This window comes from Aythya ferina (genome assembly GCF_964211825.1).
Source record: "Aythya ferina genome assembly, chromosome: 13".
Lineage (NCBI taxonomy): Eukaryota > Metazoa > Chordata > Aves > Anseriformes > Anatidae > Aythya > Aythya ferina.
Window position 1 is genome coordinate 11,047,916 of NC_140311.1, and position 22,398 is coordinate 11,070,313.

Here is a 22,398-nt window from a genome sequence, read left to right on the forward strand (position 1 = left end):
GATATCTTTCAGGTATGTTAAATACCTTCTAGTAAACTAGAGTTCATAAATATTGTTCATAAATATCTGTCATACGAGGAAATAATGAGTTATTGCTCAGTTGAAAAATGAGATGTATTCTAGTTTAATACAGGACCTCCCTTAGACTCAGAAGATAACCAGCAACTTTTGGCAACAAATTCTGGTAATTTTACACAGACTTAATTTTTCTCTTTTCCCCTCTTCTTCAACCTCCAGTGCAGTACAAATGTACAATGCAGTGTAATATGATGATTTTTTCAATATCACATTTTAAATAAATGCATACACAGATCTCTAATATCAGTCATCAACTAAGTATATTTAATCTCACTCTTAAATAGTTGCTGAAAATGGCTTGTGTATTTCTTTTTACGTCTTTTCTTGTTAGAGTGCTCTCCCCTTGCCCCCCTGTTATGTGTAAGTGGAAAAACTGGTGTATTACTTAGCAGTGAGTTGAGCATCAGTACCATCCTTAGCAAGAGAATGAAGCTTAGCAGACATGAATGAAAAACAAGTATCTAAGTGCTTTGAGACCATACACTAAACATATTCTAGCCTTTAGGCTGCAAGTTTTGAGACTTAGAAGTTTTTTTTTTTTTTTTTTTATAATTATATTTCTTTTAAAAATGTTTAAGCAAAAGAGAACCTGAACTTAATAGAACTAATGACCTAACAGGTGGAAAATCTGGAAATCACCTGTTTTGGTAACACGTCAGTGCTGACTCTGTAGGTGTTTCTCTCTGATGTGTGTCTTATAGTAAAAGTACATCTCAGACTGGAAGTTAAGTGAAACCATTGGCAGCCTCTTCCATCTATCAGACCTATTACACCCTAAATCAGCATGGTTTGATTTGGAAAATATAAGTGATTCCAGCATGTGTGTCAGTTCCTGCATCCAATAGCTTATGAACATATTTACCTCAGTGCTACATATTAAAATCAAGAAACTCTAGTTTCCATTTCTAAATTAAAGTAACAAAGCTTACAATTGTTGTGGGACAGGGCAGTTAAGGAGTGTTTTTGGCTTAACCAGATAATGTCTTATATTGTAAGGCCTAGGTATTTTATCATAAATGCTTTGCATTTCCATGTCTTAAATGGTGATGGGTCACCTTATTTTACCAAAAGGAATAATTGCTTTGCTTATGGTAACAGAAACTAACCTAACCTCAAATATTATGTTGAAATCTGTCAGAATGACTCAGGTGAATACACACACAAAAGAGAAGTATTTCTAGCAAACAGTTGTTTTCTGCTCATCATTAAAGTTTATCAGAAATCAGAAGAAAAACACAGAGTTGCAAACCTGTCAGGTTTTGTCATGGTTCTGTGATGTTTCTTTTCACACTTTGTTTTCTGTGGTCAACAGATTTCATGAGAATCTATTTTCATTTTCAGTGAAATTGCTTCTAACTGTTGTTTGCAGAAAGTCTTGAAAATATGGAACAAGGACACCTGTTTAGGCTAGGCTTAGAAAAGCAAGGGGCAGGGAAGAAGCTTTACATTTATTCTTCAAGTGAAGTCTCGTGGCTTCTAAGGCAATATTAGGATTCTTGCAGGGCATTGAAATGGGTGTTTTTTTCAGTGTTTGTGCTTGGAAAAGCACTTCCTGGGAATAAATCATGAGGAGATTTTGGAGCTGAAACAGTGTGCAACTCTTGGCACTTTTGGTCTGTCTGGGAGAACATTACCTTTTTATAAAGCAATGGTGATTTTGTATACCCTGCAAAAACAGACCCATGATTTTAAAAGTAATACAGTGTGCATGTAGAATTATTCTGTTGCTCAGTAGTGGAGCAACTATCACATAGGTCTAGTGGACATCAGCATTAATATTTTCCTATATAAAAAGCGTGATCTTGATTAAAAATGAACTTCATTTTATAGTTTATGTGCCCTGAAGTATGTAACCAAGTTTCAGCAGCCAAACTTTGCCCTTAGGTTGATTGCACTGTTTGGTTTTAATTTTTAGTGTTCCAAAGAGCAACTGTGATCCTTGTCACGGGTTTGTTTTGGCAATTTTTGCAGAGAGTTGTGCTTTCTCTTATGAGGATGTCAAGATTTATCTCACTAGAAACCAGTAAACTTGTACTAGCTGTAATATAAATGAATGGAAAACCCAGATGTGTTGTTTGTCTTTGCAATTCATTATACTTTAGCATTGTGTAAGCTTTTAGTAAATCCACATTGGAACTACTTCATATCGTTAATAAATCACTTCTTCCCAGCTGTATGTTTGCCAACTAGTTATTGCAAGATAAACATGCAGCACAAAGAGCATCTGAATAGCATGAGATGTCCTTTCAGCTGAGGGATGTGTTAGCTGTAAACAGGCAATTTTCTGCAGATTTCAAGCATTTCATTCATGGAAGTTAAGAGTTATTTGGTGTTGTATAATATATTTTCGAGCATGATATTGCAGGAAAAAAGCAGGAGAGGGGAGGAAACTGTACACTCTTGTTGTTTTACAGTTATGCATTTGGATTTAATGTACAGTACCTCCCTATAACTGAGATCAAGTGAATCTTATCTATACTTGTGAATGATTTTTCAGTAACAGGGAAAATAGGCTTGAAATTTTCAAGATCAGCATGGAGTTATTGAAGAGTTGTTATAGTGCCTGACTAGTGAACGCTTTATCCCACTGGCATAAAACAGATTTTTTTTTTTTTTTCCGGTGTTTGCAAGCTGAATAATCATATTGAAACAGCCTAGGAAAAGTATTTTTAATGACTGAGGAAAGTTATTCATTGTGGCTGAGTAGGAACACTGCACAATATAATTCTAAAAAGTCGAATTTGTAGCAGGACAGAAATGCTTGATTTCAGTCACAGCCCTGGCTCTGTTTTTTCCATATACATTGGATGGCTTTTTCTAACTGGGGAATCATCTATTGGCAAGAGGTATCAGAATAAAGTGGAATTATATTCCTATGGGTTAAATGCACACTTTGAGGTAATTTTTTTTAAACAATAGTTTAAACCATATTTCATTTTGGATGTCTTGCTTACAGTCTGCATTCTGATTCCTGAACAGATTATTTTATTATCATACTGGCAGATTACTAGCACAGATGCATTTAATGGGATTTTGCTTGTTTCACAGAGTGAATCTTCCAAACCTGTGAGGCACCAAGTACTGTTCACTGTATTAAACATCAGTAGAACACGTGCAGCAGTAGTGTGCATCGTATTAATGAGATGCATTGTTTTCTTTTCCCTGTCTTGCCTAAAAAATAAGGTACTCACAGCTTCCCAGTTGTTTTATTAGCTTAGCCCCAAAAACTTTGCTCATTCAATTCAAGTCAACACCAGCTCACATGCCCTCATGCAAACAGTAGTAATTAGGGTGCTTTAAGGATATGTTGCAATGACATTATCATTTGTCAGCAGGGTACTATGGTTGTCATGGAAAATGTACATTGGCAACATTAGGTAGGATGTTTACTGGTTTCTTAGTGAAGTGCAACAAACTATGCCACTGTACCTTGTCTGCTTTTTAATAGAGAACATAGCATTAGTGAGGCGTTGCAGTGTACCATGAAAAAAAGCCACCCAACAGCATTGTTCTATCTCTTATGACTTTCAGCCATTTTCTTTGATATTATAGGTGCATGCATTTACATCTGCTAAGTATCCATAAAAATACAATTTCATAAGTTTGAGTCATAACTGTACCATGCATGTCAATATTAACTTTATCTCAAACATTCTGAAGACAGAAAAGAAAACAAGCAAACATACAAACAAACAAAAAACCACAAGGTGTTTAGAGGATGTGCAATGGATTCTCATTTCACTTGAGTAAAAAGCTGTGGCTGAGATCTAGGTGCTCAGATGTGCCAAATAGGCCTGATGCACATCAGTCTGAATCAAAGGTCCTGCAGAGTCCTTTTCATAAAGAAAATACACTTTCCAAAGCCAAGTGGTAGCTCCTATGAAAATCAGTGCAAGTATCTGAGTTCAAGGGACTGTATCAAATCATAGAAAGAGCTGATAGTGTACACTAAAAGCATAGCTTTCAAAAGAAAAAGATCCACCTTTTCACATTTTAAAATTGCTAATATTGCTGGGAGATTTTGAATGCTTTCACTCTCATCAGGAGTTGAGAATGACTTTAACAGAAGTTAAGAACTAAAATGTAAGTTGGAGAGAGATGGTGGGAACAGGAAGAAAGAAACAAAATTGTATTTAGAGAAATTATGCATCCATTCCTAAGAAGAACTCATAAGCAGCTTGTACACATGGACCCACCTGACACTGGTAATGGGATAGTGTTTATATATTGGTTGATTAAGAACAGCAAAGGAGGGGAGTGAGTGGTTGGAAATCAGTAGTAAGTCCTGACAAGGAGAAACAGCAGATACACAAGTAAAGTCTTCCATGGCAATTACAGTCCTTGGCAAATACAGTCAATGAGAGTAGGCTGGATAAAACTGAGGTCATTCAGAAGTGAAAAAACACTGGACAGATCTGCTGCTACAAGTGAATACCACATCTCCATTTATCTCTTGAAGACATAATAATTTGGAAAGCAGTAAAGAGGCTGAGCGAGAAGGTTTGTAAATGGTGGCTGCAAGAGCACCGTTCCTCCTTGTGGAATAACGGTGGAACTGACGCCGAGTTCAGCCACAGGAGCTGTAGTGTGCTCGTGGTTGATTTGCAGAGCAACCATTTTGTGCCCTGAAAGTCCACTGAACTGCCAGGTTAGTATTTACTGAAATATGTGTGTGTATATATATATATATATATATATGTGTGTGTACATATGTGTGTACATATATATACATGTATATAAAGATAAGCACAGACCTTAGACTGTTGAGAACTTGTAATTGTCACAATACCCTAACATCCATTGAAATGTAAGAAACCTTGGAGTCAAGCTGAGAAAGACAGGACTTTGATTAATTATTTTCAACTTAGAAAGGTTTAAAATATGGATATTGGAAATCAAATATTGTAGTAATTACAAAGGGGAGAGTTTAGCACTGCATATTCCTTGTAAAGTTAGGTAAGTATTGGAAGGATAATGTGAGCTGTGCATTAGTAAGAATTTGGAAGAAAGTCTGTCACTCAGTTCTCCTTTTTTTAAATTGGGAAGTGATCAGCTATAATTTACTCATTATTTTAGTGTTGTGAATCATTTATGATGTATGAAGCATCAGGCACAAAGTGTTAGTTTAAAATAACATTAGTATTGTGATTCATGGTTAATATAATTTCTGTATTTGTTGCAGTTATAATATTTTAACAAAAGTTCAGCAGATTTAATTATACTTAAGTCACGTACAGTGTGTAAGAGGAAATAATGAAGTGTTATAACAATCCATTAAAATAAACATAAAATGGAGCAGTGGTTCTTTTTGAGGTGTTTTTAGTTGTTGATGTTAAACAGGGTTATTAAATTTACCATCAGTGGCAAGGGCTATGGGAGCAGACCATCTAAATGGTGTTTGTGTATTACTGTGTTTCTAGACTTTTTTTCATTTTTTTCTTTTTCTCCATTATTTACCTGATGGGCATCCAGTTTCTAATCTTGGATTAAAACATAAGGATATGAAAACCAATTAATGTATATTACTTTTTATTTGCCTTCCCGTTTTTGAGTCTTTAGGTCCAACTGATGTTAAGAAACATATTCATTAAATAAAAGGTGGAAACGAACAAACAAACAAACAAAAAGCTCAGACTTAGGAATTCAGGAACCAGGGAAGTGACTGGGTAGCATGGAATCTATCATTATTTTACGAAACATTTATTTATGACTTGATAAACTTGATCACTTCATTATGTTTCCAGGAGCCCCCAAGGAATTTTGAAGATCAATGTTTCTCAAATTTGATTTTCATTATTTGCATCTACCATTCATATAGAAAGTTTGTTTAATGCTTTCACAAAATTGTACTATTAAAAAATGGGCAGATCTAGTTCAAGAAATAAAAACTTTTTTTGAAAGCTATTCTCTATCTGAAACTCTAGTTGTGATGTGAAGTGGTAGGATGAGCTGTCACATTATCCTTTTATTGTTTCAAGGAGTCTGTACTGACATAAATTCAGTGAAAGATTCTACTTTCAGTTCTTGCTCCACTAAAATCAAAAAGTAAAGCGTTTCTTTCAAAGTTTGCTGAACTCTTTTGTGGATGCCCCATCCCAGGAAGTGTTCAAGGCTAGGCCGTATGAGGCTTTGAGCAATGTGGTCTAGTGCAGGGTGATTCTGCCCATGGCAGGGGGGCTGGAACTAGAAGGTCTTTAAGGTCCTTTCCAACCCAAACCATTCTATTATTCTTTTGAATATGGTCAGAGGTATTCCCTCAGATCAAGACTGGCTGACCACTTGATTAATTTCTGTACTACTCTCGTCCCATGTTATAGTTATGTCACACAATGAAACTAAAAGACAGTAATAACAAAGAAACAAACAAAAAAAAAAACAACACAACTTTCCAGAAAGGCTGGGTGATCGTTCTAATGTAAACCCCCAATTCCTCCTCATACTGTAAAATGAGAAGCAGGAATAAAGTATGAAAAGTGTCTTACTGCAGCAGTTCTAATACAGTCTTTATTGCTGATCGCTTCAGTCTAATATTCCTGCCTAATATTAGGCACCAGCTGCATTGTGACCAGCTTTTAAGTCAATAGAGACAAAAGTCTCTATTTTACTTCCTCTATTTTAATTTAATTTGGAAAAATCAAATACATGGTTGGTGATGTAGCATTCCAGTGCACTAGTCAGCTAAAACATTGGGTTGAAGAAACCTAATGGCTTTGGAGTCCGGAAGAAAATATTTATGAAGCTTTAAGCAGTGTTTTAAAAGACAAAACTGTTAAATATGCCAATTCATAAAAGTAAAATGATTCTTGGATACAATGCCTTAGTGTCTAGTACTTGTTTGGTAGTGTTTAGGTTGTGCTGTCGCTAATTATGAGTCAAGAAAGTAGTAGCAGATAATTGGAGAAATGTTTGAAGACATGGTGCTTATCACAGGTTAAATTCTGTCTCAAGGTATGCAAGATCAATATGAGGCTCATTTATTTGTTTGACAATCTAATCTTCTGTAAGTGTTCTGCCTCTTCAAGGAGGATGCTATTGAGTTAGTAAATATTTATCAGTGCTCTTTTTTTTTTTTTTTTTTTTTAAACCGTGTTCTTATCTTCATTGTTTAAAGATAACATTTACTGGCCTGGGGGAGGAGGACATGAGGGAACTGATTGTGTTCTTTTATTTCTTCCAATACTCAAGCAAAAATTATTTATAATGTATTCCTAGCTTTTGCTGTTATAGAGAGAACTTTTGGCCTCTTAAAAAGAATGATTTTTGGATGTGTAATTATATTTGGTGTAGTTACAATGTTCTTCCAAAGTTTGCAAAATAGTCCTTCAGCACCTTGATGCACGTTATATTATATAGCTATTAAACATGGATTATCTTTTGGAGGAGAGGCAAAGATTAATGACTCAAACTAAAATGATAAATTAGATGTGTGTGATGAGATGCAGTCTCACAATGATGTAGGAAATGGAACCAGAGAAGGCAAAAACATTAAAATGAGATTAATAGAGCCACAAGTTTAAGTAAAAAAAATTAGCTACCAATTCTGCATAGAGGGAAAAAAAAAAAAAAAAAAAAAAAGAAATGCTTGTCTTGCACATATTAAATGGGCATATAATGACTTTTTAGAGAAGTCTGGCTGGCAATTACAGTTTTTCTTACTTTGCAGCAAGCCTGCCTGCAACTTTGGCAAAACAAAGCCTTCCTGGGAGGAGAAGAGACTCTGCAAAGACTGTTGATCTACAAAGTATTCCTGAGAATTCTTAGAAGTGAGTGTAGACAGAAATAGATTTTTTTGGTAAAGCTTACCTATACAAAGCTAAATCAGATGCCGGATGTGATTTCAGTTTTCATTGCTATATGGATTAAGTTTCAGTTGACTTTCAGAGATCACCTTGGCATTTTGTTCTACAGAGTTCCAACCTTACAAGTAATGCAGGTAGGATAATCCCACCTCTGTGGCTGTGGAAGCTGGAGCCCATTTGGGGGTTCTGCCTAGCAGCCTGTGGTGTTACAGGAAAAGCAGCAGCTGTTCTCAGCTGTTCATACCAGGCAGAGAAGTTCAGGAGGAGACAGGTCCCCGGCTTCATTTTGCATGATCAGAGCCATATCTTAGGTTTCAAAGATGAGGTGACAGGTGCTGGGAGAGGCTTATGCTTCTGCACTGGCTCCATCACTTGAGTAGCTGTTTCCAGTCTCCTTGTGTGATGGGGCAGCAGACCAGCCCTGGACCACCAGTTGGCCTGCTGAGTGAAACGCTTGCAGTGCATGATGCAAAGTGACAACTTTTTCAGAAGTTGTTAGCATCTGATTTACCTGCAGACTTAGAAATCTGGACTTGTGTTGGTGTCCTGTTGGTTAACCTTCTCTAAAGGCTGGTGTTTGCACTCTCACTGACAGCAGTGTTGTTGATACCAATTCTTTTATATCTCAGCACTACAGAAGATGCTTTGTCTTCAATGTGATGTCTATAGTTATCTGATTGTTTTCTCTGCTCAGATGAAACATCTTTTTTGTTGGTAGTGTTTAAGGAAGAGCTAAAGGAAGGTAAGTAGTTTTTATCTGTAACTGCCAAGTAGACAAGTACTGCAGCTTCTTCCACTGAATTAGCTAGATCTAAAACGGGATATATCTGAAACCTTTTTTTTTTCTTTTTTTTTTCCCACTTCTGTTGGGAAGTTTGTCCTTATAATTAGATATATACTCTATTTTTTCTTCAAAATGGGAATTAATTGAATGAATGGAGTTCTCTTGAATTCTGTTATCAGTGGTGGACCTAATTCAGAGATAGTGTGTAATGGGTCATGTTATAATTGTTATGCCTGAAGAAAGTTCAGAAAGGTGGGTTTAAATATATATTGTCTGATTAAGCTTGTGGTTAATATAGGAAAATGTAACTACAGTTATTTAAAAACAAAACAAACAAAAACAAAAAAAACCCTCTATACTTGTTTTACTTCTAAGGCAAGATTCTCAAGCCAGTAGGTCAAGTCCACCCTTCCCTATTAAATACATGGTTTACTGTTGGCACGTTGAGTATGTCTGACTGGAGAATATTCTGTACACTATACAGTGATTCAGTGACTAATGACTACTCAATTCTTTCTTGCCAATTGTTTCATACTCATTTTCTGAATGTATTCCTAAAATCAAAGTAATTGATTTCTGGTATATATTATTCAGTTTAGTTCCTTTTTCATTGTGGGTAACAGGTATATCAAGAGAGAAGATCGATTAGATGGCTCACTGCCTAGCATCTCCCTGTCTTACTGTAGATTTAAAATGGCATTAAAGTGTATTCCAAGTTATTTATGTTTTAATGACCATTCGTTTGACTTTCTGCTGAAGTTGGGGGACAATTTTCTTAACTACCACTTCCCGGATATCTAAGACAGAGTCTGAATTACTTCAGAAATGTTGTGCCTATCTCCTATACTTAGTATGCCTACCTCCTCATTCCTTTTGGTAACTTGTCTTGTCAGCACAAACCAGTTTGCTTACTCTGCTCCAGAGAATGAACCTTCCCTACTTTTCTACTCCCCGTTTCACCCACCTACACATGCACACAGACCATACTCAAATATATACTGAAGTTTGCAGTAAAGTATAACTAACGTTGCCTGAACACACCTAAAGGGAAAATTCTGAACAATATGTTTTTCTACTGTAGATTTGTTTTCTGCTTGGCTCCAACAGCAAAATCAAGGTCTGCTTATTTCAGGCAGTGGGGTTACTGGTCCAAGTAAGAGGCATGCAAACATGTATTTTTACAATGGTATTCCATCAAAAATGAAGTTTTTTTACGCAGCAGTCTAATAGTATTTGAACGTTAGTGGTGTGTCTCTCTTCAAATAGTGTATGGGCTGTTCCTACTCAAATGCTTCTTCCTTGCACTGTCTGCATGGCCTGTGTGCAGTAGTGGCATTACAATAAATGTTAGAGTCCTGTACATATAAAAGCTGCAATGGTAGTAAAGATAAGTTTCCAAATATTTTTGTTTATCTTGGCACAGAGGTAACTGTGCCAAACTGGGATGTTTGGAGACTGTGTTGTTTATTAAATCAGTATGTTTTTTTTTCAGCTGAGTATTGAGACCTATTTTAGGGATGTGGAAAGATCAGCAGTTCAGTTCCATTAAGATGTGGGAGTGAGTAAATACTTGCAGACAGTAATTACAGCCTGTTTTTGTTCCCCTGCTGAGGAGAAATGGAGGTGCTGATGCCTGGGGAGGAGGAAGGCTGGAGGGAATGGAAGGGTGGCAGGAAGACTGATGAGGCAAAAGTGGCTGCATCTTAAAAATGTTTGAAAAACACTGTCATAAGTGATTATACAAAGTTTAATGTTAGCTTGCGATAGAGGAAAAACAGCATGGAACTGCTCAGTGATTGATGACTCACTCAAGATTCAGTTAGGAAAAAAATCATCTTTAAATAAACTGTATGGCACTTGAGATGCTCTGATACTGAACTACTTCAGGTATAAAGAAAATACTGTGCAGCATTCCAGTTTGGGATATGACTGCTCTGAAAATTTTGTCACTGCTGCCAGTTTGTTTCTAGCCAGAACTGTCTGGTCCAAATAATCATGTTGTTCATATATTCTCATTCCAGAACTTTATATGTAGCCAGAAGGGTGCTTAGCTTTTCTGTTTGAGAGTAATGCATTGGCCATCTGCACTATCTGCTCCTGCAGATTGAATACAGCTTTTGCCTAATGGTTTCCTCTCTGGAAGAACTTAATAAAATCTGCAGTAGATGAAACAGCAGCTCACAGTTGCATAGTTTAGCACATACTGTGCTTATCTCACAAAAAATAGGATGCTTTGGTCTGAGTTAGGATATGACTGAATATGACTCTCATCCATTATTTTTTAATACAGACCTCGGTTTGCCTGCAGTGGGACTTCCCCTTACAGAATGATAGCAGAACACATACAATACTCTAAAACATCCTTAAAACACCTGCATGCCAAGTGCTTTGTTTCATATTAAATGCTCACTTCTGAAAAGAGGGCACTGGACCCACTCCAGCAAAGCACTCAAACATGGACTGAAGTGTAGGCGCACAAGTAGCTTCTGTTGACTTGGCACAAACCCCAAAATTAAGTACCTGCCCACGAAGGGACTAGGTTGGAACTACAGAAGTCAGTAGGAACATGTAAGTGTGCTTAACGATAAACACATGGATGAGGTTTAACCCAAAGTATTTGGCATCTTCAGAAGAGATTTTTCTGTTGTTAACTGAACCGTCTGTATTTTTGCCAAGAGAATGGTCACCTGTGTAGAAGTTCAGCATACTGTCTTCACATGGCCCTTTCTTTGAGAGCTGGAAAGACAGCCTCAATTATAGCAGCAATGTCATCTTAATCAGCTGGGTTATAACTATGTTTTTCAGTTTTAATTCGTGACTTAAACCTTAATGGGAAGATGTCTGATAAAAAGTATTTGCATGAGCTTGTGCATATGTATATTGTGAAGCCTAGTGAATAAAAAGGGGCTGAAAAAAACACAGTTCTGTTGCTGGTTTTCCTTATGACCTGTACATGAATTTAAGGACAAGGTGATTCAGCTCCTTTATGGATTGGTGCTACTTGGGATACAATTAGGATTATGAAACGTACCTTCTGAGTAGTATAGACCTGTTTGCACATCTGCCTCTACTGGTAAGCTATAACACCTTCGGACAATGATGACTTGCTCAGATGTCTTACAGTTGGGACTGAACAGGAGGGACATGGCTGTCTATTTGAAGACGAATGTTACAAAATACTGACAAAAAAGCACAAATTCTTCATGGTTTTTGGCAGAAAAAAGAGGAAGGAAGGCGATTTTTGCAGATGTAACAACACACACACACACTGCACAAAACTCCACACAATCTGCTAAAACTGTATCTGATCTAATTTCACAGATCTGCCAGGATGTCTGAGATGACTTGAAGTTTTGGGAAGAAAATCTCTTGTAGCAACAGTTAGAGCTGGGATATTGTTATGGAGGGTGCTTTGAATACAGATCTCTCTTCATAGTTAATGATTCAAAATCTATATGGCGTTTGAGAGTATATATGTATATATATTTTTTTTTTTTCTTCTGCTCTTGGTCTGTGCCTTACAGACAAGTTCTGAGCTATACTGTACTGTAGACAAAGAATGAGAAAATTTCCACTCAAGATGCTTACAAATTAAGTAGAAAAGGTGCACCAAAAGAAAAAAAAAAATGCTATCTCCATTTTACAGGTGAAGTTATGAAGCTGAGGAAGCTTCTTTAGAACTACACAGAATGTCAGTGGTCCTGCTGAGAACTGAACCAAGTCTGAGATCCATTTCTCTTTTAGTACTTTTAGTATCCTACAGGTTATGCAACCAGGTCATGATATATTTTCAGATCCCTTCAGAAAGCCAAATCAAAACCTTTTGCTACAGGATATAACCTGTTTCCTGCCTGACATTGTGGTGGTATTACAGCTCATTAGAGTAAATCATCAGTCTAAATTGCTTCACTACTTAATCCCAGAGAGTGTCACCTCCAGGATGCAGGCTTCTGAATCTGTTTCCCTCATGTTTTCCTGCTGTGACTTTTAGAGAGTTCTCCTCAAGGTTTATTGGCGGACTAAATGATTCCTGTGGTGCATCAAATCAAATGTTCAAGATTGCTACACTTTGTGTGAATGCTTTTTCCAGAACCTCTCAGCAAAACCTCTTTGAGGGTATACCAGCTTCAGGAACATGAAGTGGAGAAGAGACAGCAGTTTGCCATCACTGTTTCGTTATCTGCCAGGTTCTGAAGAAAGGGGGAATCCTTTCAGGGGCCTGAATCACAAACTTGCCAAAACTGAAAAATGCAAAGCCCTGTTGCACAGTTTCAGAGTTTGAGACATTCCTGTCTCTCTTGAATTCTGCCATAGGTTGCTGCTGACTCAGACCTTGTAGTGGAGCTGGTTTTCACCTGCTTCTTGTAGAAAACATTTTTTTTTTTTTTTTTAGGTTTAAATAGTTGTTGTAACATGCAAATGCTTACACAAATACATTAATAAGACACAAGTTATTCCAGCTCTCAGAGTATCAGAATTAAGCACAGGACTGAGAGAGCAGTATGGAAATGGTCGGAAACTTCAGAATTGTTTGTACGGAGGCACACAGGGTGGGTTTCTGGTCTATGGCTATTAAAACAAGTAATGCATAAATGTGTTTCTTGGAGAGATGTAATGATTTCAAAGATGTGTCTCAACAGGGATCAACACTCTACAAACACTGCTTATTAGCAGTTCGTTATGTTCTATATATTTTCTGTTTCATTTATAGCAGAAACAGATCACAGAAATAGTCAATGTATAATGAGAGTGATTCCCACAGCATTTTCAATTTTTATGAAAAGTTTATTAGCATATACTTCTTAAGAGGTCAATATGGCACATGCCATGTTATACCCAGAGTACAAATGCAAGTCTGCTGACATTGCTGGAACTTGCTTCTAATTTGCTTAGTTTGTGTTTGTTCTAATCTCAGGGTGGAGTTGAGATTAGTCAGCTGTCCACAGAAACACTTTATCTTAAAATTTAAGAAAAATAATTAAACCATTCTTTTAAAATAAAAGTTAGGTTTCTAGAGTACTACAGAGAATACTTTGCTGTAGTTCAGTGTTAGAGTTCACTAGAGGGTAGATTTGGTTTCAGATCTCTGTCTGTCCCATGCCAGAAGGTCCCATAATCTCAATTACTGTTAGTAAAATAGTTGCTTCTGCTTCGTCTACCTTTTTGGTAAATGATTCTACACAATTTTTAATTGGAATAATTAACAGGCTAATGTGGAAATACAGCCTTACATAACTGAGGGCACAGTAACTTATTGTCAAGACAAGCAGCTGGAGGACAAGCAACACGTGTTTTTGATGGATAGCACCTCTTAAAATGGAGGTGCTGCCGAAGCAACCCGACTATGGCAACATAGCTGTAGAGCCTGTTGGTTATAATGGGATAACTGCCTGTTTACATACTCTTACTGTGCAGTGAATACAGGCATTTTATCTCATACTGAAGACAAATGAGTTAGCTTGTAGGTGGATATTTTCATTTGGGGCAGTTTTAATTTGATTTAATGTTCCAGGGTCTACAAGCATAGCTATTTGAGTTTAAATGCTTTAGGTATTTAACTGATTTGTCCAGGACCACATCTGTCAGGCTTGACTTGGATCTTAGGTATATTTCTCATTTCAGGCTGCATAAAGACGTTTATATGTTCTTAATAACTGGTAGAATGATTTCACTGTTAGATTCTCTGCCTTGTATTCTGGCAAAGAGAAAGCAGAATTCTGGACCTGTTTCTTCTGCTACTTATGTAGAATATTAACGTATGTTGCTTTGTTTAAAGTGGCAATATGTGAACTAAAATTAAAAACAATTGAACAAGAGTTATTTTCAAAGCTATAGGAAGTAGAGATGAGAGCAATATCTTACTGCTTATATTCTCTTCCAATGTTCTTTTATTAATGGATTTTAGGAGTAAAATATGTGATACAATCACTTAATAAACAACCCAGTTATGTTTTTACGTATCAATATTGTGATAGCTTTTCTTACACTGGCTGAATTTTCCAAGAACAACAACAGACATTATGATCAAGCGTATTTCTTCAAAAACCAACCAACCAAAACTCAAACCCTGAACCATTCTTCTACTTAGTTCTTCAGGAAGGTTTCTGTTATATACTTGTACCCATCTCTAACATCCTGAAGTTGTGGCGAAGTTATGAGGGAGGTTGCTAATGTTCTGATCACTCAGCACATTATTCAGATATAGAAGCAGTTATAGACACTGCAAGGTCACCTTGAGTATAATGAAAATTTAAGTTTAGACCTATGATGTATTTGTGGTTCAGACCCTACAGTGCTTTACTGTATCCAGCATCTTTGGGAGAGTTCTTAAATCTCACTAGCTTCTTAATGGTTGAATAATTTTCCACATTGTCATAAAAGCACCAGTCCAGAAAAGCACTTAAACTGTTTTATAACTTCAGGTGACCAGGTTGTTTGTTGAGGTTCTCATGCTCTTAATTTTGTGCATAATTAAGATGGAATGAGCCTTAATTTGGGTTCTTTGAGAGTGTCCTTTAAAGTGAACTATAACCTGTCTGAGCTAACAGCAATATAATCAGCAACGTTGCGACACTAATGAGTGCCATGTCTTGCATCTAATGTTTTAAAAGTGAGAGACAAATATTTATGATCCCTCACTGAGGATAGGATGGAAGTGAAAGAAAATCCTTCAAACTTTTTCAAAAGATTTCACTATTTGGTTGAAGGAGAAACTGGGAGATGGGTGGAGGGAGAGTGTCATTAGGATGCATTCAGCTTTGGTTTGTTTTTCTCTGCACAGTGACTGGAATGATAAAGCTTACAGTGCTTATGCATGCCAACTGAAATCTCATATGCTAGAATGGCCTTTTTTTACTCCACCTTTTAAAACAAAACAGCAAACAAACAAAAAACCCCTCTGACTTGGTATCTGTCATTCACAAAGACAGATAAAAAAGTCACATACAAGGTAGCCTGCTGTCAATAATAATTCTTGCAAATAACAAAATAAAATAAAATAAAAAAGAGAAGCAGTTAATTTTGGAAAAGAATAAGTACTGAGTATTTGCAACCACTGTTTAAAACTAATTGGAGCTGTGTGTCTCTGCCTGTTAATAGGGACAAAACCTGCTTGGAACAAAGGTAGTTACAAGTCACTCATTGACTTCAATTGTGTAGGATACAAGTGTAAAATAGTAAGTAGCCATGACTGTATGTGAATAATGCAGAGAGATAATTGAGGAATATGGCTAAATTGAAATAAAGCAATGAAGGAGGTCTTCTAGTTATCCTTCCTGAATACTTTTAGATATCTTTGTGCAAAAAAAACCACAAAAATAATGCGGTATATCTGAAGATCGTGTCCTTCAAGTACCTCTCATCTCTCTCCTTTGGTTTTGTAATGAGTAGGAAAAAAAACAACAGTGTTTTCCTATGAAGTGTTTAGTGAGCTGGTTCTGATTCACCTAATAATGTTTTTTTTTCTTTTATTTTCTTTTTCTCTCCTTTGAAGTGCTAGTGCTTTTTGCACTTGACAAACAGCAACAGAGTTATCCTGCTCTGTTTTTAAAACATTTTAGTTCCATTAAAGAATAATGTTGTTCTGCTTTTCCAGAATGTTGTATCTGCACAAAGATGTAAGGTATTATCTTGGAGCAAGAGAAAAATGGAAGGGTTGTGTCAAAGAACTTAAAGAAAACATTTGTAAAGGTATCTGCTCATGCCATCTTGGATTTGGTCAATTTATAGTTCTGCTAGGAACCTGAAAGTCACTTCCTGCCCCTTCAAATTAAATATTTTAAATTTATAAATATAATTTTGTTTTCAAATCTTTTTTTTTTTTTTTTTTTTTTTTTTTTTTTTTTTTTGCTCCCAATGAATTCCTGAATGGTCTTTTAAATAAAAATGAGTCACATGCTTTTAAGTAGTCTTGTTAAGGCACTAATCTTTTGATTACATTAAGCAGATGGATCGGAGCAAGAAGACATTCATTTCAGTGTGTGTGGGGGTTTAGGATCAATATCAGGTTTTCAAAAATCTACAAAAACTAGTCTATGGAAAGAAAGGAAATTGGTATCTGAATTTAGACCAATTAATGCCATTTTATATATATAGACACTGTTTTGATTAATGGTCAAGCCACAGCACTGAAATAGTCTGGGTTGTTAGGATTTAGTGCTTCTCTGCCTGTATTTTTGATCTATCAAAGTCATAGAGGCTAACAAGAAAGGGCTGTGAATTTCAAAAGAACTGTGTGAGGGAATAAAATGTTTTTTGCCTTTATATTTTTTTTAGGGTTTCTCTCCTCCTCCCTTCCTTCCTCCTCCCCCCCACCCCTCCCCCCCCGTTAATTTCCAGCACTATCCAATAGTAACAGCCTTCCTCATAAGAAAAAAAATAATAATTAAATCAATAATATCCTCAATTAAATTGTCAGATTACTTGGAACAAATATCTCTGAGTGAAAGAAAGATACTAATTAATACAATAAATTGTTTTAATTTCTCTCTTAAATAGATTACCACATTGTTACCATTGTGAAGAACATGTGAATTATTGGAAAACTATTGTTTGAAATATATAAAGCAAGCTTAATGAGCTCACTAAGAGACTCTATACTGAACCCATAATTGAAGATTCATATTGCACATTATAGGGATGAACAATTTTCACTGTCATTGCAAGAAGCCCAGCCTTATTGTGCAGTGCCTCTCCTTGGATGTTTTTGATGGTTTTAAGCTGACATCCATTTTGCATGTGCAGAAGCTACATTTATGTGTATCTGTGCTTACAAATAACCAAGAAAATATGCCTGAAATCCTAAGGTATTGTGCCTGCAGTGCCAGCACTGGCAGAAGTTGGTGTGCACGCATTTTTTCTGTGCTGAACTGAACTGTCGTCATCATTGTTCCCCCTGTCCCCTTCTTGATTTCTTGCCTAGCTTGACAAACTTTCCTCAGACAGCCAAAATTTCTGTAATAGGTGAGAACATCCTAGATACTGCGTGTAACAGATTTTTGCCTTTGGGGCATGTAACATTAACCTTCCTCTGCCATTCAGATGAGTTAGGACACTGTCCTGCTTTAATTGGGCCAGATGTTTCAAAGTAGCAATAGAGGCTCTGCCTAAACAGCATGATTTAGATGACAAAGCAGTCCTATGCTCTGTACTTCTGTACTGCCAAGTCAATTAAGAAGATGCTACTCTTCCATCACACCAGGCTGTAATCTGTCAGCCAAGTAAAAGAATGACTACAAACAGGAAATACAAAAGATTATGGAGTTTGTGCTTGGGGTTTTACTCAGAAGGGAGAAGGGGCTGGAAAGTTGTTTGTACAAAGCCCAAAGTGTGTCTTGTTCTTCTAGATTGGGCAGCAGGGGGGACATCCTCAGTTTGGACAGTTGCCATATGTATATTTCAGGCTCATATGAATGAAGAGCTAGCATCTTTTTGCTTCTATTCACACCTTAATGTCTTAACAATACGGTGCCAAGGTATTTTAGTACAAATATTACTTGATTTTTCTGGTTCAGACCTTGTAAATCAGAACAGCATTTATGTTAATCATGTACAATTAAAGAAAGTTGGGTATTTCTTTCTGTTTATTTTTGGAGTAATCTAAAGAAGGGGTAAAGAAATTTCTATGTTTACATGTCTGTGCATAACTATACGTATTATAAATATAGCTGAAATCCCCCAAACATATGGGCCTTAAGAAAATATCATCTGGGAAAGAATACAAAGCCAAGGTATGGGTACAGACGCAGATTTTCTATATCCAAGGTAGAATTATTGCTGGGTTCAGAGGTTGTTAAGGACACTGTGTTAACTCCAACTAGTAACTTAATTTTGGTAGCATTTCATGCCAAATTCGCTCTGACATTAAAATAAATAAATAAATAAATTTGAAGTGCAGTGTTCATTTGCTTTGAGCTGTTTTCATGCTGCCCCTTACAACAGGCATTCTCTCTCCCATGTACAAAATACAGTACTTTTTTAACAAAGGTTTGAGTAAGAGTAATTGCAACATTCACTAATGAAGATTTAATTTCTAAGATTCTAATGAAAAACAGTAGCAATGAAATGAATGCTTTGATCTTTTAAACCACTAAGGCTGCTCAGCATCTAACTTGATAGAGGTAATCCAAAGCATATGTTTGGGGATCATTTGGTCTTTCCATCTTGGTCTTTCCGTTTTGGTCTATATTTTATGGAAGCAAAGCACGGAAGTCTTATGTGCACAGACAGCTTTCATCTCAGGAGACTTATTTTGGACAGTCCTTTTGATACCTCCAGCCTTCTTCCTCATAGACTGTGTCATTGTTAGAAAAAATAACATTTTAATTCTGTTTTGTGTGCCAAGTACAGCTTTATGCATTCAGATGGTAATTCAGTGCAGAATCAAGATATCCAGGAGTGCCTGATTAGCAACAGAAATACTTAGTTTCTGAGACATTTCTTTCCAAATCCCCTATTTTTACTGACTACCGATTTACTGAATTTTCATTTGTTAGGTCTAAACTCCAAATTTGTTTTGGATAGTTCCATCACAAACATTCAGCTAGGTCCATGATTTACAGCATAAGAATGTGAGGAGAAGGGTATTTTCTGCTCTTCAGAAAATGTTGGCACTTTTTTTGTGTTACATAAGTCTAAAAGCCTCTCTTTTAAAGCATCAAGCTCAGCAGGAGGCATGAGTAATATACGCTTTGCCTTGTTTGAAGCAATTGGTTTTGAAATAACAAAGCTATGCAAACTTGAAAATACTCGTTTGTGGGAGCCTGGCAATATGTTCATTTCCTTCACATCAGAGAGGGAACCAAGCACAGAGATGCTGTTAACTTTCCTTAAGTGCTGAAACGGTGATGAGGAATGAAGCCTTTTTCCTTATGGGATTATATATATATATATATATATATATATAATATATATAAATATATGTATGTTTAGAAGTTAGACCAACACATTTGATTTTCCTGTTCATAAGTTTTGCTAAAATACCATTTTTTTTGATAAGACAAGAATTTTTTGATGCAAGTCAGTTTTTCCATCAGTTCATTAACGTATATGTCTAATATACTATACATTTATGCAGGAGATAATCTGTTCCAGAGCTAGGGAATGATGAGAGGGTATAAAAAGTAATGCAAGGACAAAGAATATGTTTCTCGGCAGGAGACTGGGGTAGCTTCACAAGTGGGTGTGCTGAATGCCTGTTAACGTGGTTATGTATCTGTTAGGCTGCTGGATTCATATAATATTTTTTAATGGAAAACTACAGTGAACTCGATGAAGCAAGACCATTATGGAGAAGTAGTATCTTTTTTTTTTTTTTTTTTTTTCAGTAAGAGGTGAAAGATGTCCCTCTAAATGTTTCAGAATGTTTTTAGGGAAGAAGAAAAGAAAAGTTGAAAAAGAGGGTACTGGGTACTCTAAGGTGTCAACTCATGGATTTTGACATTGTGCTGAGGCATGTTCTGAGGATCTCTCTCTATTATATATATAGTATATATTAAAGCGTAGAGCAAGAGAGCAACACATCTGTTTATATTTGCTAAAATTGATTCTATCATGCCACAGGATGGGAGGCAAAAACAATAATGCTGAGAAAGAAACAGTTACATAATGCTGTTTTGCCAAACTCGGACCCATTGTATGTCCTCAACAAGATATAGGGTCATGGATCTTTGTCTTTTGTTGCTGTCATTCCTGAAAGTGTTAATTCTAGAAATTTGTCTTCCTAAAACAGATTCTTTGATACTATTAACAATGCAGTGTTGATTGGTCACTGCCTGGATACTGTTTTTTCAATGCCTTCCAGGGCTTCTTTCTTTTTTCTTATTTCAAAGGTTAAAACCTATGGAGTAGGAATAGTGAGAACTCAGAGTACATATAAGTCAAACTTCAGTATCACAAAAGACAAATAGAAATAAATGAGGACTCATTGCAAACTATTCTGTTTCTGAGTGAATGCAGAGAAGAAGCTCCATCTAGTTTTCATGAGACTTGATGGGGTTCTCAATTTTCCTTCTGCCTTCCAAAGCTCTGAATGTGGTGGAATCTGGGTTTTTACTACAGCAAAAGAAATATCTTGGTTAAACATTATACCATGTGTGTTCTAGTATTCTTTTTCAAGCAATGTCCAGAGTCAAATCTATTCAAGATGAGTAGAGGTAGTCTTGCAGATAAACTGCCCCCAGTGTGTTACTTTTTTTGGCTGTAATATCTTCTGGTTTGACTTCTGCTTTGAAATTGGAGATTTTGAATGACAGGTGCCAGCTTTATATGGAAATAGGAAGGAAGGCATAAAAAGCACTAATGAGAATTTGCAACACAATTTAGGAGAACCATCTAACATCACTGCAATAACAAAATTAAGGAAATTCTTCATACCATTACTGCTTCCCATTTTGGGCTTTCACCATGATCCACTGGAGCTGAACTGGGACATAGCAGCTCAAGTAACAGCATGTCTGCACTGTGAACAATCGACTATCTAGTCAAATCTGACTGTTAAAGAAGATGGAGGATGTCCAGTAAAATGGAAAACTCAGTAATTCACAGAATAACTGAGTCAGAATAACTGAAAAACAGGAAACCCTAAGGCAAGGAAGCAGCATAAAAGATGATCAGCAAAGATGCTCATGGCAGAAGTAATGAAAAGTAGTATTATTTTGATGATTCATCACCAACTTTAGTACAGTATGATTTATAAATGCATATTGTAGTATGTGTAGATGGCAGCTAATAGAGAAGGAAATACAACATAAGAAATAAGTCCCAATCATATTTTCGAGATACCAGTATGCAAGAAGCTTTTTCTGACACCATATACTCTTCTAGTAGTCTGAATGGCTAAAGAACTAGAATCAAGCTGGAAAACTGAATAGTTTTTAAGGGACTTCTTGCTGCCTGTTGCTTGCAAGAAGCTGAAAGGCAGATTAGATGAAAGATTTTTGTACTATAAACAGAGCTAGCTGAAACTTGAATATTTGAGGCTTTTGTTTTGGAATCCTTGCAGTCCCACACCATCTGGTGTTTAGGGCACAAAGAAAGTGCTGTTATCCCTGCTGGACCAAATGTGCATGCAGTCGTGTTTGTTGTATCTCCTGTGTTTCCTTCCCTAATTACTGCTTATTTATTTATTTATTTATTTATTTATTTTGGCTATCCTTTGTACATTTCTTTAAGCTGCTTGGTGTAAAGCTAACCATTCTGATTTCATTGTTAACACATCATAGGTAGAATTCAAGTAACCTCTGGATAAAAATTCTCCAGGAAAAAGCACCAAAGTGTCTGTTTCAGTACTTTTCAGTCCCAGTTTAAAAATAAAATAAAGAATATAAAATAAAAAGAGAGAGAGTATTGTTAAGTCTCAAATTGACAAAAGACCACTTGTGATTTAATAACTAAGCCAATAACTTTTGGCATTACTGCAGTATTTCCTTAAGACATAAATACTGTGGAGAAGAAAAACACTTGTTTTTCACTTGAAGCTTCTTTTTCCCTTTAGAAGTCAATACAAGCTAATTACAAACGAGGATTAGCTTTTTCAGTAGGTTATTCTTACAGTGTGTCATTTTGAGCTGAACTCTGACTTTGAACAAATGCAATCATCTGAAAGAGAAAGCAGAGATTAATCAGCTAATATTGAAAGAAACTTGATTACACAGAAGTGGCAAAGCATAAAAACCTTGCATTTGCAACCAAAAAAAAAATTAATTAAAATAATTAAGACTAAGAAGTTGTGACTGTGAA

General features: G+C 36.2%; 1 long non-coding RNA gene across 2 annotated transcripts in view; it reads left to right on the forward strand.

Annotated features, from left to right (window-relative positions):
• The first annotated feature begins 4,650 nt into the window (after window positions 1-4,650).
• Window positions 4,651-22,398, forward strand: part of LOC311444195 — a 257,260-nt gene continuing 239,512 nt past the window's right edge. For both annotated transcript variants that reach the window (XR_014697707.1, XR_014697708.1), the window contains exon 1: window positions 4,651-4,726. This is a non-coding gene — a long non-coding RNA (uncharacterized lncRNA). The remainder of the gene's footprint in view (window positions 4,727-22,398) is intronic.